This window comes from Mustela nivalis (assembly GCF_964662115.1).
Source record: "Mustela nivalis genome assembly, chromosome: 1".
Classification (NCBI taxonomy): Eukaryota; Metazoa; Chordata; class Mammalia; order Carnivora; family Mustelidae; genus Mustela; species Mustela nivalis.
Genome location: NC_139020.1, coordinates 111,836,168 through 111,849,668, shown reverse-complemented (window position 1 = coordinate 111,849,668; position 13,501 = coordinate 111,836,168). Strand labels below are relative to the sequence as shown.

The 13,501-nt window shown below is 44.0% G+C and overlaps 1 protein-coding gene across 2 annotated transcripts in view; it reads left to right on the top strand.

Moving 5' to 3' along the window:
- MB21D2 (Mab-21 domain containing 2) overlaps positions 1–13,501 on the top strand; it is a 111,981-nt gene that overhangs the window by 25,579 nt on the left and 72,901 nt on the right. The window contains exon 2 of one of the 2 annotated variants that reach the window (XM_082749833.1): positions 10,658–10,742. The exons of the other annotated variant lie outside the window; for it this stretch is intronic. The gene's annotated coding sequence lies outside the window, so the exon portion shown is untranslated. The remainder of the gene's footprint in view (positions 1–10,657; positions 10,743–13,501) is intronic. 2 annotated transcript variants of the gene reach the window in all.

Sequence of the window (13,501 nt, the reverse complement as noted above, 5' to 3'; positions counted from 1 at the left end):
CTTCACAGAAAAGACATTTCTGAAGTCAAACTTCAGATTATTTGGGTTTCTTACTGGCCGAGCAGCATTTTTATTATTTTATGAAACTGAGTGATGACTCTCTGACTGCGGGTGATCAGGACCCAATGCCTTTTTAGAGGAGGTTTTTAGACTGGATTTAATCTTACAAATGGTAGAGTGATTTCTTGTGTGGGGGAAAACTTTTACCATAATGTTTTACTGTCACGTTTTCCATTTTATTTTTTAGATTTCTATTTATTCATTAGAGAGCGAGAATGAGCTGGGAGAGGGGCAGACGGAGAGGGAGAAGCAGGCTCCCTGCTGAGCGTGGAGCCTGAGGTGGGGCTCGAGCCAAGAACCCTGGGATCATGACCTGAGCTGAAGGCAGGTGGTTAACTCACAGAGCCACCCAGGCGCCCCTGCCACATTGTACATTTTGCACAGAATCCACAAAATACTTTTCAAGTTCTGGTACTCTGGGTGCCTAGTTTTTTGTTTCTCTCTTCATTTTGGGGGTGACAGTTTTGGCTAGCTCTTGAGCCACCCTGGCATAAGCCTCCAGAAACTGTTTTTTGGTGTGTTTTTCTTACCATCCTGTGATCCACGGTAGGGCTAGATGGGGCCTGGCCTGGCAGGGATCTTGTAGTTTTTCTGCAGGCTGCAATCTCAAGGAGATGTTTCTAGGACCACTAACTTGGAAAAAGAATAACACGTGTTAAGTAAAAATTAGGTATTAAGTGTGAAATGAGAGATTCAGAGCCAAGAAACCTCTTGGAAGAGCCAATTCATTGAATTTTCTTCTCCAGGGAGCTCCAGCAGTCTGGGCCTCTGCATTCCAGCCATTCCAAGCTGCTTACTGGTTTCGATTCTCCCATGGTTCCGTGGCTTCTTCCCTGGCTTCGTTTGTATTTCTCCTTCGTGGATTCTAAGCACCAGTATTTTAAGGCCCAGCCTGAAAGCCATTTTAGTGAAGACCTCCTTAATTCTTTTTTTTAAGATTTTATTTATTTGACAGAGAAAATATGTGAGAGGGAGCACAAGCCAAAGGAGCAGCAGGCAGAGGGAGAGGAAGCAGGCACCCATGGAGCAAGGAGCCCTATGTGGGGCTCCATCCCAAGACCCTGGGATTATGACCTGAGCCGAAGGCAGGCTCTTAACCGACAGAGCCACACAGGTGCCCCTCACCTTAATCCTTTTGTGCAGGAGTCTGCCAGCTCTGAATGGAATTAGTATGTGCATGTGTGTTTGTGTGTGTTGAGCAGATCCATAAACTGTATTTTAATTATTCTGCTGTCGATTTTTCCACTGGGTTTGTGATAGGCAGGACCGTGTGGATTTTTCCCCTTCCCTTCCCTGTAGCTGGTCCCTGTCCTGCCTGTGCAAACACTGAGGGAGGGGGCGTGGTCTGAGCTGTTCCTCTAGACTTTGGAGAGATTGGACCTGGAGTACACAGGACAGAGGGCCAAGTGCCTTCTCCTTATATCACTCCTTGCTGAGAGAAGCAAGAATTAACACTTTAGGAAACATATTTGCAAAGAGGGAGGGATTTAGAAGCTTTTATAATTAGATTTCAAAAGACAGTGAGTGAAGACAAAGCATTTTAAGTCAAGTAATTCATATAAACTGCTTAGTGCTTGCCTCGCACTTAGCAAGCTCTCAACAAATGGGAACCCTACAATCCCATAGGAATGGCTTAATCACGTATCATACCAGCTAAAGGAGGGAATCCTCAATTATAATCCCTTCCCTCTGGGCATGGCTAGTCTAACAGATAATAGAGCAGTCTTTGAGGACAGAAGACTTTGGTCACATTTGCCCCGACAACCATAAAACATTAGAGGAACTAACAGTATTTTGTGGACAAGATTTTTTTATCAGTAGAGATTTGTTGTTGTTATTCTTCAGGGATTTGATGGCTGTTTAGGAATGTTCATGCTTAAATGGATTTTATTTCTTATATCAGATGGAATTTACTAGAGTTTCCAAGATATTATTTTGCTCTCTTCACCTTCTTGCAGTTTGTTAATGATTCTCAAGTCTTGCCTTTGCTTCTGAACTTTGACATCTAGACATGGTTGGGATTTTTTTGTGTTTTTGTTTTTTTTTTCAAAGATTTTATTTATTTATTTGACAGACAGAGATCACAAGTAGGCAGAGAGGCAGGCAGAGAGAGAGGAGGAAGCAGACTCCTCACCGAGCAGAGAGCCCGATGCGGGACTCGATCCCAACCTGGGGTCATGACCTGAGCAGAAGACAGAGGCTTTAACCCACTGAGCCACCCAGGTGCTGCATTTTACTTTGTTTTGTTTTGGTTTAGTCATTACTTAAAGATTCAGGAACAAATCTATTAGGGCAGTAATCTTTCATTGCTACTTAATGAGCTTACAGGTCCAGGGCTGGCGGTGAAAAAAACTTACCTGATTGCTGGGATACTTCTGTTTTTGTATACTGTCCTCTGTTTTGGTGGTTACCACTGAGTGAACAGGGATGCCTGGTCCTGGGGTGCAGAAGGGTAGGAAGACCTTTCTCCAGAACATGGCAGTGTTGGTGCCCTTCTCAACCCCAGAGAAGCAATGTCAAGAACGCTTAGCTGGCTTCTTTCCTTGCAAAGGCTTGCTTGCTGCCAGGAAGTCCACCATCACTTCGCTCCTCAATGTGTGACCCGTGGGCCTGAGGCAGCACCTAGGGCTTGTGAGAAATGCAGCATTTCAGCCCCCACCCTGCAGCTGAACAGAACACGCATTTTTAACAAGGTCCCGAGGCAACTGATACCCACATTCAAGTTTGAGAAGCACCGCTCATAGAGACAACGGCAAGTGAAGCAGGTCTCAGAACTGTTAGCCTTTGAAATATATGCTGCTTTTTATTTCTACTTTAAAGTAAAATAACTTGCTAATGAAATAAAATGTGTTTTGGTTGGGGTAAACCTTCGTTTAAGACTTTTTATTTTGGAGAACCTCAAATACACAGAAGTAGGGAGACTAGTAGAATGAACTCCTATTTACCTATCACCTACCTTTAATGTCTGTCAACCAACTCATTTTCTCAACTTCACCCCACCCCACCCCGAATTATTTGAAAGCAAATCACAGCCATATAATTTATCCACAAATATTTCTTTTTCCCTTTTTAAAATTAATTCTATAATATACATAACATAAAACTTAACCATCTTAACATTTTGAAGTGCAAGTTCAATGGTGTTAAGTACATTCACATTTTTGTGCAACCAAGCTCGAGTAGTCTTTCCATCATGCAGAACTGAAACTCTATGAACATTAAATATCTTTTTCCTTCCTAACATAATCACAGTACCATCACACCTGAAAAAAAGTTACGTTTCTTAATAGCATCCAGTCCCCAATCAGAGTTCCAAGTCCCCACATTATAGTTTAGCCTAAAGAATTCAAGGCATTCAAGGCGCCTGGGTGGCTCAGTGGGTTAAGCGTCTGCCTTCTGCTCAGGTTATGATCTCAGAGTCCTGGGATGGAGCCCTGCCTTGGGCTCTCTACTCATCAGGGAGCCTGCTTCCCCACCACCCCCCTCCCCTGCCACAGGCCTCTCTGCCTACTTGGGATATCTGTCAAATAAATAAATAAAATCATAAAAAAGAAAAAAAGGCATTTGGTTCCGCATCTTCTCTCTGTAAAGCTGGTGGTCTTGTTTGGTCAATGAAGAATCTAGAGACAGTGGCGAGAGTGGGCCTTGTGCTTTCCCACCTAGTAGCTAGGATTTTCTATGAAGCTTTTATAATTTCCAACATGCAGAAATCAAGAGTTTTTCAGGTAAAAAGAGCATGGAATTTTGATTAAGAAGAGCAAAATCTGTGTCACTCATTGCTTCTTAGAACTGGGCAAAATATTTACTCTTTCAGGATTTTCAAGTCACAAGATTTCTATGAAAATTGAATCAAATTGCAATACCGTATAGCCATTAGAATGAATGAACTAGAGTCATATTACCCGTGTGGATAATTCTCAAAAACAGTTTAGAAAAGCAGGTTGCAGAATGATTTGTACAGCCTGACACCATTTATTTAATGTTAAACAAAAACCAATACTATAAATTGTTTGTGATTACACACATGCAGTAAAGCGTGAAAACATGCCTCAGAATGACAGCTGCACATTTCAGGATCGCAATCCCCTCCCTCAATGAACGGGAGAGTAGCATAGAATAGCTGTATCTGTAGATTTTTTTCTATTATCCAAAAATCTGAAGGAAGTATCGTGAAATGTCAAGATTTGCAAAAGCTGCCTGATGGCTATCTATGGCATTATTTCTGTTACGTATGTTTGGATATACTGCAAAAGAAAGACATTTTAAAAACTGGCCAGTTTATGTGCAAATATTTTGTAGACTCAGGCACTCAAAGATGTTATTAAGTAGGTCTTATTTATATTCTCAGCTCATCACAAAAATTTGAAGCTGAAAAATCATTTGATGCTGGGTACAAAAATTATAAAAATGATTTAACTGGTGGGGCTCCTGGTGGTGTTAAAGATGTTCAAAAAAAGGGGCACCTGGGTGACTCAGTGGGTTAAAGCCTCTGCCTTCGGCTCATGATCCCAAGGTCCTGGGATCTAGCCCTGCATTGGGCTCTCTGCTCAGCAGGAAGCGTGCTTCCCTTCCTTTCTCTCTGCCTGCCTCTGCCAACTTGTAATCTCTGTCTGTCAAATAAATAAACAAAATCTTTAGGAAAAAAAATTTTTCAAAAAAAATTAGGAAGAGCCACTTGTGAAGTGTGTGGGGTCGTTCAAAATTTCAGTCCATCTTCTGTGTCCTACTCGTTTCATCTATGTGGATTCTGGTAAAGGACAGAAGCGTTGTAACAGTGGACCAGAGCCATTGCTTATTTCATTGGAATGTAGAGCTCTGCTGCTTCCAAGGAAGGTTCAAGGTGGAAGAGTACCAGCTCCCCTGTGGCTAGGTAGCCTCCAAAGCATCTTGTGCCCACAAACCGTGCACTTTGCCCTCAGTTCCCTTTGCTGCTGTCCCATCTGTAGACAGCAGGACTCCAAGTCCTGGGAGTCCTCTGAGTCCTGGGAGTCCTGGGTGGTTTCAAAGAGCCGTGAGAAAGGGGCTTCTTGGAGAACTGTGGGTTTTGAATCACCTTTTCCTTACATCCGGGTTTTCCTGCTGTGCCCATGGAGCCCACTGATCAGTGGTCTCATTATAATAATTCTGCCTAGAGGGTATGATAAAGGGCACACATTTGATATTTATTCATGAGTATAGACTGGAAACCATTCATCAGGGATGCTCTTTCTGGCAATGGGGAAGATTTGGGCTTTTAAACCAAAGTAGATGCGCTGGGGGTGGGGAGCAGACATGTTAATTAAGCCCCATTGACACAAATGATGGAATAGGTCATGCCAAGAGCTTCAGTATGTGCTACTTATTCAGGTTGTCTAGCATCAAGCTCCCTGAGTTGTGGTTGTTTTATTGTTCGTCATTAAATGGAGCCTACAACTGTAGTCACATCTGGTACCTGAAGACAGCCCGGAGGTCTGCCTCTAGTCTAATGTAACCCTCACTACTGTGATTTTATTTCCCTCACAGACCGATTTTTGTCCCCTTAATCATATTTATTGCTCTTATCTCAACTCTCAAATATCTCTAATCTCCCAGAAACATATATAATTATCTTTTAAGGGTCTGAATCGTGCCAGATGTAGCAGAAGAATGGCTTCCTGGCTCTCGCACAACATTAAATCATTTTGTATCAGGTCTTCCCGCTTAGAGTGGGAGCAACACTCCGTCCTTTTCTCGCCAGGATTCATGCATTTGTCCTCTCCTCCAGGTGTTCATCAGATGCTTCTTGAGCGTCTCTTCTGTGTAGGGAGCTCTGGCAGATGCTGTCAGGGAGACAGAGTCCCAGGAAGGGGGAAATGTACACCTAGATCTGCGCACTAAGAGAGATTCTTGAAGCAACCTCTGCCTTTTTGTTTGACTGTGGTTGGAATGGAGCAGTTGCCAGGCTTGAAACTCACCTGTGTCCCTCTCTTAGCCTGGTCCTCCTCGCACTCTAGTCCTTCACTTCCGTTTTCGGTTGCAGATAGTTAATAGGGAGTGAGGGTGAGTGCAAAATTGCGGAATGATTGTGTCTGAAAGGTGGAGACGTCAGGGGGATGACTGATTTACAGTATGAACTAGCAGCTACGGAAATGCAGTGCAATCCCACATTAACATCATTGCATGTATACAGGATGGACACTGACTTTGAAAGGTAAGGGAATGTCTCTTTGGATATACCTGAGATGTTCCTATATGAAGGACTTTGGGCTTGGCTTTTCCTGTGTGTGAAACCATGTCCCTGTGAATCGAATTGGTGTTGAGTCACGGCTACCCCCTTTGCTGTGACAGACACAACCCAGCCAACTGACCAAGCCTGAGAAATTACTAGACCTGATTTTTTTTTTTTTTTAAGCAGATGGAACTTTCCTATCTGGGTGTCCTTTAAGGACATGCCTCTAATGGAGAATGGTGGTATCTGGAATGGATGTGAATTTAACTCTTCCTAGTCTGGGAACTATTTAAAGCTCATATACCCTTGTAGCTGGAGCTGGTGTTGAGAGAGAAGTGACTTTTCCTAGAATTACAGTCGCGGCCCAGGGACTGAGATTTCAGTCTGCGACTCTCCCCGCTGGACTGTAGGAGAGATACACTTACTAAGCAGTGTTTTAAGGGAACTTCGAGTGGATTGTTTCCTTTCCCCCCTTCTTTTACGGAATGGTTGAAAATTTACGTCACTGACAATAAATACCAAACCCAGCTGTGAACCCGAACTAGAGGCCATCTCTCTCATTCCTGCACTTTGGTATCTCTTTATATGTATATCCTCTACTGCTCTTTCCAACCTGAAATATAAATGTTTACATACATGTTTGGCTTTCATGCTAGGCTAGAAACTAGACCTTTTCTCCTGTATTTCTCTTGTCAATGTATCATTTTTTGTTAGGGTTGTAAACATGACTCCCATACAAATGTAAATGAGTGCATGTCAAAGAAATACTTGACTCATGAAGGAGGGAACCCACAGGAAGTTAAAGCTGGTTCAAAGAGCCTTTGAGGAACTGTGTTATTGGAGGCGCTGATGACTATTGAAGTAAGATTGCTAGATTAGATCTGAAACCCTACAGGGCAATAAAACAATAACATTTGCGGCTCTCATTTCCACCTATCAGAAGTCATATGGCTCTGTAGTGGGGGAAAAAAGAATTTGCAGATTCACCTGTAACTTCACGAAGTCTGAACCCATATTGATTAAAAAGCAAACCAAACACAGGTGCAACTCTTAGAAAATAAAATAATCCTTGAGGGCACCCCGCAGATAATACTCTAGTATGGGATCCAACATACATCCCTCCTTCCTTTTGCCTTATTTCCAGGTATTGCATCATGTTTTTTCACGTCTTCTCTGTGGTTGCCCTTAGCCAAGGAGTGTGTGCATGTCTTCATTTCTTCTTTTGTTTAATAATTACTGAATGTCCGTTTTGTGCCAGGGAGTATTAGCCACTGAGATATCTGTAACTGAATGAGTCAGATGATCCTTGCTCTCCAGGAGCTCAGAGGCTGTTCCATTTACATCCTATAAGGGAGGCGGGGAGTTCTTTCCAGGAATCAGTTTCATTGTGGGGGAAGCAGTGGAAATCATCTTTTTTTTTTTGTTCCCCATCCCTTTTGGGTTTCAGTGCTTAAAAGGCTAGTTTAAAATGCCTGTATCACCAAGAATGACAACCAGAGCCAGGGCTTTTTGGGGTAAGACCGGACAAATATCCATGCCACCTCTTTTTGTTCGTGTGGCATATACCTTTCCAGGGATAAAATTTTCGTCTTCTGATGTGAAGGGCTCCCCCGTGGCCTGTCCCGCCACTTCTCTCCAGAGACCTCCCTCTTTTTGCCTCCACAGGTACAGATGTGCTCCTAACTGGTTAGACCAGTTTGTGACATAAATTTAAGGAACTTCTGGAGCAGCAAGGACCTGACTGCTTTTCCCCAGAAGGGTTTAGGTAACTTATGGCTCAAATTTCATGGCTGTCAGTACAGTTTTCTTACAGCATACATATACATATATATATGCATTTATTTAGGATATTTGAGGTGTTTGCCAGTTTAATCTAATTCTTTCTTTCAAAAAATAGTGGGGGTGGGTGTGGCTGACTTTTGTCTTAGAACCATAAAACATGGAGTTGCAAGGAGCCTCAGAGAGCTTTCTGGCTTGCCCCTTTCCCAGCTAACACCGGGAAATAAAAACCAGAGAAGCCGGATATTAATTAACCTTTGTTCTCATGATGAGTCACAGCTAGATCTGAAGCTTTTGTTTAGTTTTGGGTTCCTTCTTTTATAGTGGTGGTTCCTATCTGCATTTTTTGGTGGCATTTAAGTCTTCCAGAAAGGATGTGTTTCTTTTGAGTTTGGGTCTTTGTATTGGTTTACAAAGATAGATGCTAGATGCTTGTTGTTGGTTTGTTTTTTTTTTTAAGATTTTATTTGTTTATTTGAGAGAGAGAAGGTGAGGGGCAGAGGGAGAGGGAGAGAAACTCAAACTCTGTGCTAAGCTTGGAGCCCAAAAGGAGGCTCTGTTTCACGACCCTGAGATCATGATCTGAGCTGAAACCAAGATCCAGATGCCTAACTAACCGAGCCACGCAGGCACCCCAGTGCGAGATGCTTGTTAAAAATTCAATTAATACTTCAAGATATCAGGAAGAAAGCAAAAATCCTCCGAAATCATGGCCTCCAGCAATAATTTTACTGAACATCTTTGGGAACTTCCTTCCAGGCAGTCCTCTCAGTATTTACATCTGTATCTATATTTGCCTTTAGGTATAGATGTGTATTTTTCTTTCTAATCTTCAGTAAATGGGAAGAGCATCATTTTCTTGCAGGTGTTTCTTCTTTAACTTGAAAGATGATACTCAACTTATTTTAAGTACACATGGAAGTATTTTCCTCTTGGATTGTATGTTACTTGTATTAATGCATCTCTAGGAATGGAACACAAACGTTTACTGTTGTTACTTAATCATAAATGTAAGGACAGGTTATGTCTTTGGAAGCGGCGGGTGGGCTAGCTGTCGAGATGCACCTCGCAGGTTCTCTTGGAGGGAAGGGCTTGCTGACAGCTGGGGGCAGGGCAGCGTGCAGACAGCCTTGTGCTAGCTGTCAGCTCCACGGGAGTCCCCTTTGGCTGTGCTGCACAGAGCTGCTTGCCCTAGGCCATGCGCTCCCTGGGGCATCTGCATCTGGTGACGTCTGGTGACATCTGGCACTACGGGATATGAAGGCTCCCTGGATACCAAAAGGCCCCGCTGAGAAACTGAAGCCGTCTGGTTGCTTTCCTGTTCCGTCTCTGCCTCTGCCCAGTCTCCTTCCTCTTCCTCCCTTTGCAAGGGTTGATCCTTAATAAATACCTTGAACTCCAAACTTCCTATAACTTCTGCTTCTGAGGAACTCAGCCTGGGGCACTGGGTTTTTTTGTTTGTTTGTTTGTTTGTTTGTTTGTTTTTTTAGATTTTATTCATTCATTTGAGAGAGATAGAGGGAACACAAGCAGTGGGAGAAACAGAGGGAGGAGAAGCCAATTCCCTGCTGAGCTGGGAGCCGGATGTGGGACTCCATCCCAGGACCTAGAGATCATGACCTGAGCCAAAGGCAGACATATAACCATCTGAGCCATGCAGGGACCCCTACTGCTGGGATGTCCTCCTGGGAGCTGGTGGAATCCTAGGGTGCTCAGGATGTCCGGATCCATCCATTCCTCCTCTCAGTGAGCTCACACTCTCCTTCGCTGCCCCTCGTCAGAGGTGTGGGATTGGAAGAATTTGGCCTTAGGCAGGGGCTAAAGCGGATAGCTCTGTGGTTTTAAGGAAAGTTCTAAAGACTTTCTTGCTAATGGTATTTGTACAATAAAAATCTGTTTTAGTTGTTTATGATATTAATCATTGAAGATTTATCTGCTTTGGGAGAAATTTCTCCGGAACCACTGAAAGTTCCTGCCTAAGAGTTGATGAAGATATTTTCCCCTCCAGTAGCTACCCCCTTCTTTGGCTTCCCCCACTTCAAACCTGCGGCAGGATGAACGGTGTCCTCTCTGGAAGATCCCTGTTGGCACAACCTCTCCGATTGTGCTTTTATTTCCAGCAGATCCTATAGTCTCACTAATCAGCTGGAAAGAAATATGGTGATGGAAGGTGCAGGAAGCAGAGGCCTTTCTGAGGCCTAAGGAGGTTTGTTCCAGTTATGGCCTGTGCTCAAAATGCTGAGTCACCTTGGTTAGTGCTCAGAGCTCTGATGGACGGACCCTGCCTCTCCTCTCCTCAAGGTTCCTGTGGAGACCTTTGATTCAAGGCTGTTTGTGCTGGTGGAATCTGGCCTAAGGAGAGCCATGGGTACTCTGACGCCTCTCACAATCTCCCATCTCTGAAAGAGTCACGGTTGCTCTCCCCTAGTCTCCAAGACAGAGTGTGTTTTGCCTTTAACCTCTAGCCTTACCCAGACCTGCTATGTGCATTTCAGAATCCGTGTATATTTTAGGGAGATAAGAAGGCCTGCAGAAGATTTGGCCATTGCTTCTTTAGCACCTTTTTCTGTCTTTTTCTGGGGTGGGGGAGTGGAGGTGCTCCTTTAACACGGGGTTCCTGCTCTTTTTCAGCACCACGTGCCTCCTCTGCCCCGGCCCCGTGATCAGCACGTACGTTAGCCAGGACTGTAGGAGGAATTGGGACTCTTGCAGTAAGGTCTGCAAGTCATAGTTCATATGAATGCAGAAATTCAAAAGCCTTGCTTGACTTAATGGATGCTTTTTAAAGCTATAAAAAAAAAAGTTACTTTTTCATGAAAGGGCAAACTAGACCAGAAGATGCTGCTGAATAAATCTTTATTCTATAGACGGTAATAAGTAAAGACCTGATATCAAAGAACTTAAGCTTTTTATTTCTTGTCCAATTTTCTCTGTGGGGGGAAAAGGTCTATAAAGCCACTCATCTGTGTCCACCTTTTTAATAACTTAGTCATGCTTTTGAATTTGCCTGGGGGAAGAGAACTCATAAGTAGATAATACACCACGAAGTCAAAAAAGCCATTTGAAGTCATTTAGTTCACTTTTCATTTTGGGTGCTGGGAAGTGGGAAGAAGGGGAGGTACAGCTTAAAGGCAAATTTTTGTTAGGGATAGTGGCTACCTATCTCGTGTCTTCTTCCTACCCCCATGTTCTCTCCCAGTGGTTTTTTTTTTCCCCTTCCTTTTCCAACAATAGGTTTGCATGAAAGGAAGGTTGTGGTTTACTTAGGATCCCCAAATTCCCAACAGGTGGTATCTTTGGCCCTTCCAAGTTTTGACAATAAAGTCCTCATCCAAATTTAGACATGGAAACTTGTGGAGAGGAAGACATGCAAACCATGCATCTGACTGGAATACCTGCCTGTGAACTTACCAGACCCTCAGCCCCCACCTCTGAGTAGCTGGTGTCACTCAGTGGTTACTTATTCTTGTTAATAAAGATGCATTGGGGGGTGCCTAGGTGGCTCAGGCGGTTGTGTCTGCCTTCACAATCCCAGAGTCTTGGGATCGAGTCCCGTATCAGTCTCCCTGCTCGGTGGGGAGCCTGCTTCCCCCTCTCCTCCCTGATCCTGCTTTCTCTTGCTATCTCTGTCTCTCTCTCTCCCAAATAAATAAATAAAATATTTTAAAAATATATGCTTTGGTTAGGAGTTTGAACAAGATTCCTTGAGCAGACATTTGAGTATGGATAAATGTTACAAAATATAAATGTACAATATAAACCTACAGATAAACAGCATATGTGAGTCATTACTGATGAACAGGATACACCATGGGACGATGCCTGTGAAGCCTTGTGGGAGGTCAGCGAGATTAACTCCTCCTTGAGCGGCTCTGACATGTGTGGCCAGGGAAGCTTCATGGATGAGTTTATATTTGAAGTGGGCAGAGCTTAGAGTAGAGAAGTGGGAATGGTGTGAATTAAGTTTCGGGTATTGGGAAAGTACATGCATGACCTCCTTGATGGAGGTAACCTGTCTGAAACGGTTCTCAGTACTCAGGATGATGGTCCTATTTTTTTCAGTTATGAAGGATGTTGTTATGGGTGCTCTTTTAAAGATGAGCTTGGAATCATCTGGAATGATTTGAAAGTTCCACAGTTTAAATACAAAATAATAGATATGGTAATCTCTGGAATTCATTCCATCTCCTTCGTTAGAAAACTAAGAAGATGCAGGCGTGCAACTAAGGCGTTAGTGGAATCCCCGGGTCCTGTCTAGCACACATCTTGTGCAGTACATGGCACTGGGCTTGCTTACAGAAGAAACATTGATGGGTTTTCATCCCTCCCTTCCTCCTTCTTCCTCTTTGCTTCTCTCTCTCTTTCTTGCATTCATGCACAAACGTATATTAATGATTGTGGGCAGAGATTGTTTTAGATCCCAGAAATAAATGCCAAGCAAGCTACTGCCCACAGGTTTCCCTCAGAAAACAGACTGTTACGGTTCTGAACAGGTGCTATGACAACACATACAGGAGAAGCACCTACCCCGGGTTGGTGCCCTAAGAGAGCTTCTGGAGACAGCTGGAGCCTGAAGGGCCAGTAGGAAGAAGCAGACCAAGGAGGAAGAAAGAAGGGGAAAGGAAGAGCAATTTAACTAGAGGGCAAATTCTTCAAAGGCCACTGAGCCCAAGGAAAACTTGGCCCTCCCAGTGTGAGTGACAGTTGGAGCGAATGGAGGAAGTGGCCAGAAGCAGGGCTTCAGGGTAAACAGAGGCTGAAGAATGAAGAGCCTTGTGCACCTGCCTTATTGTAGAACATTATCCTCAGGAGAACGCAGTTGCTGTTGATGGGCTTTAAGCAGGGAAATGGAAGGCACTTCCAGAAGAGCACTGTTGCACAGGGCTGGGCAGGGGCTCGACAGATTAAAGGAAGGCAGATAGGTAGGAATGTGTTGCAGTAGCCCAGGAGTGAGCTGATGGGAGCCTGGACTGGAGTGGGAGCAGCAGTTATGGAGAATTCAGGGCAGGTTTTCCAGAATGATTAGAAGGTACACTTGTTCACGTGAGTGTTGTCGATGTGGGCGGGAAAGAAGGGGCAGAATCCAAGATGATGGCTCGATTGCTTTTTTGGGTACAAGACCATATCCTGGAGCATTCACGGAAGAGTGCAGAAAGCAAAAGGAAACGGCTCACCACTGGTTCCACTGAGGTGACTGTCCCTAGGAAACATCCAGGGATGATACGGACGTTCCACCTTTGCTGTCGGCTGGCCTGGCCCTGGTGGTGGTCGGTGCAGCTTGTCAGAACTGTAGTCTTACTCATGAGGAAAAGTAGAGCCCAGAGAGGTGGCGCAACCCGCTTCGGGTCACAGAGCTACTTACGGGTTAACCCAGGTGTAACAGCTAAGTCTCCACATTTGCCTAGGTGTGTTTCCATTCCTGTTGCTGGCTCAGTAGCCTGTGGAAAACATGTAGAGATCTATTTATGTAATCAT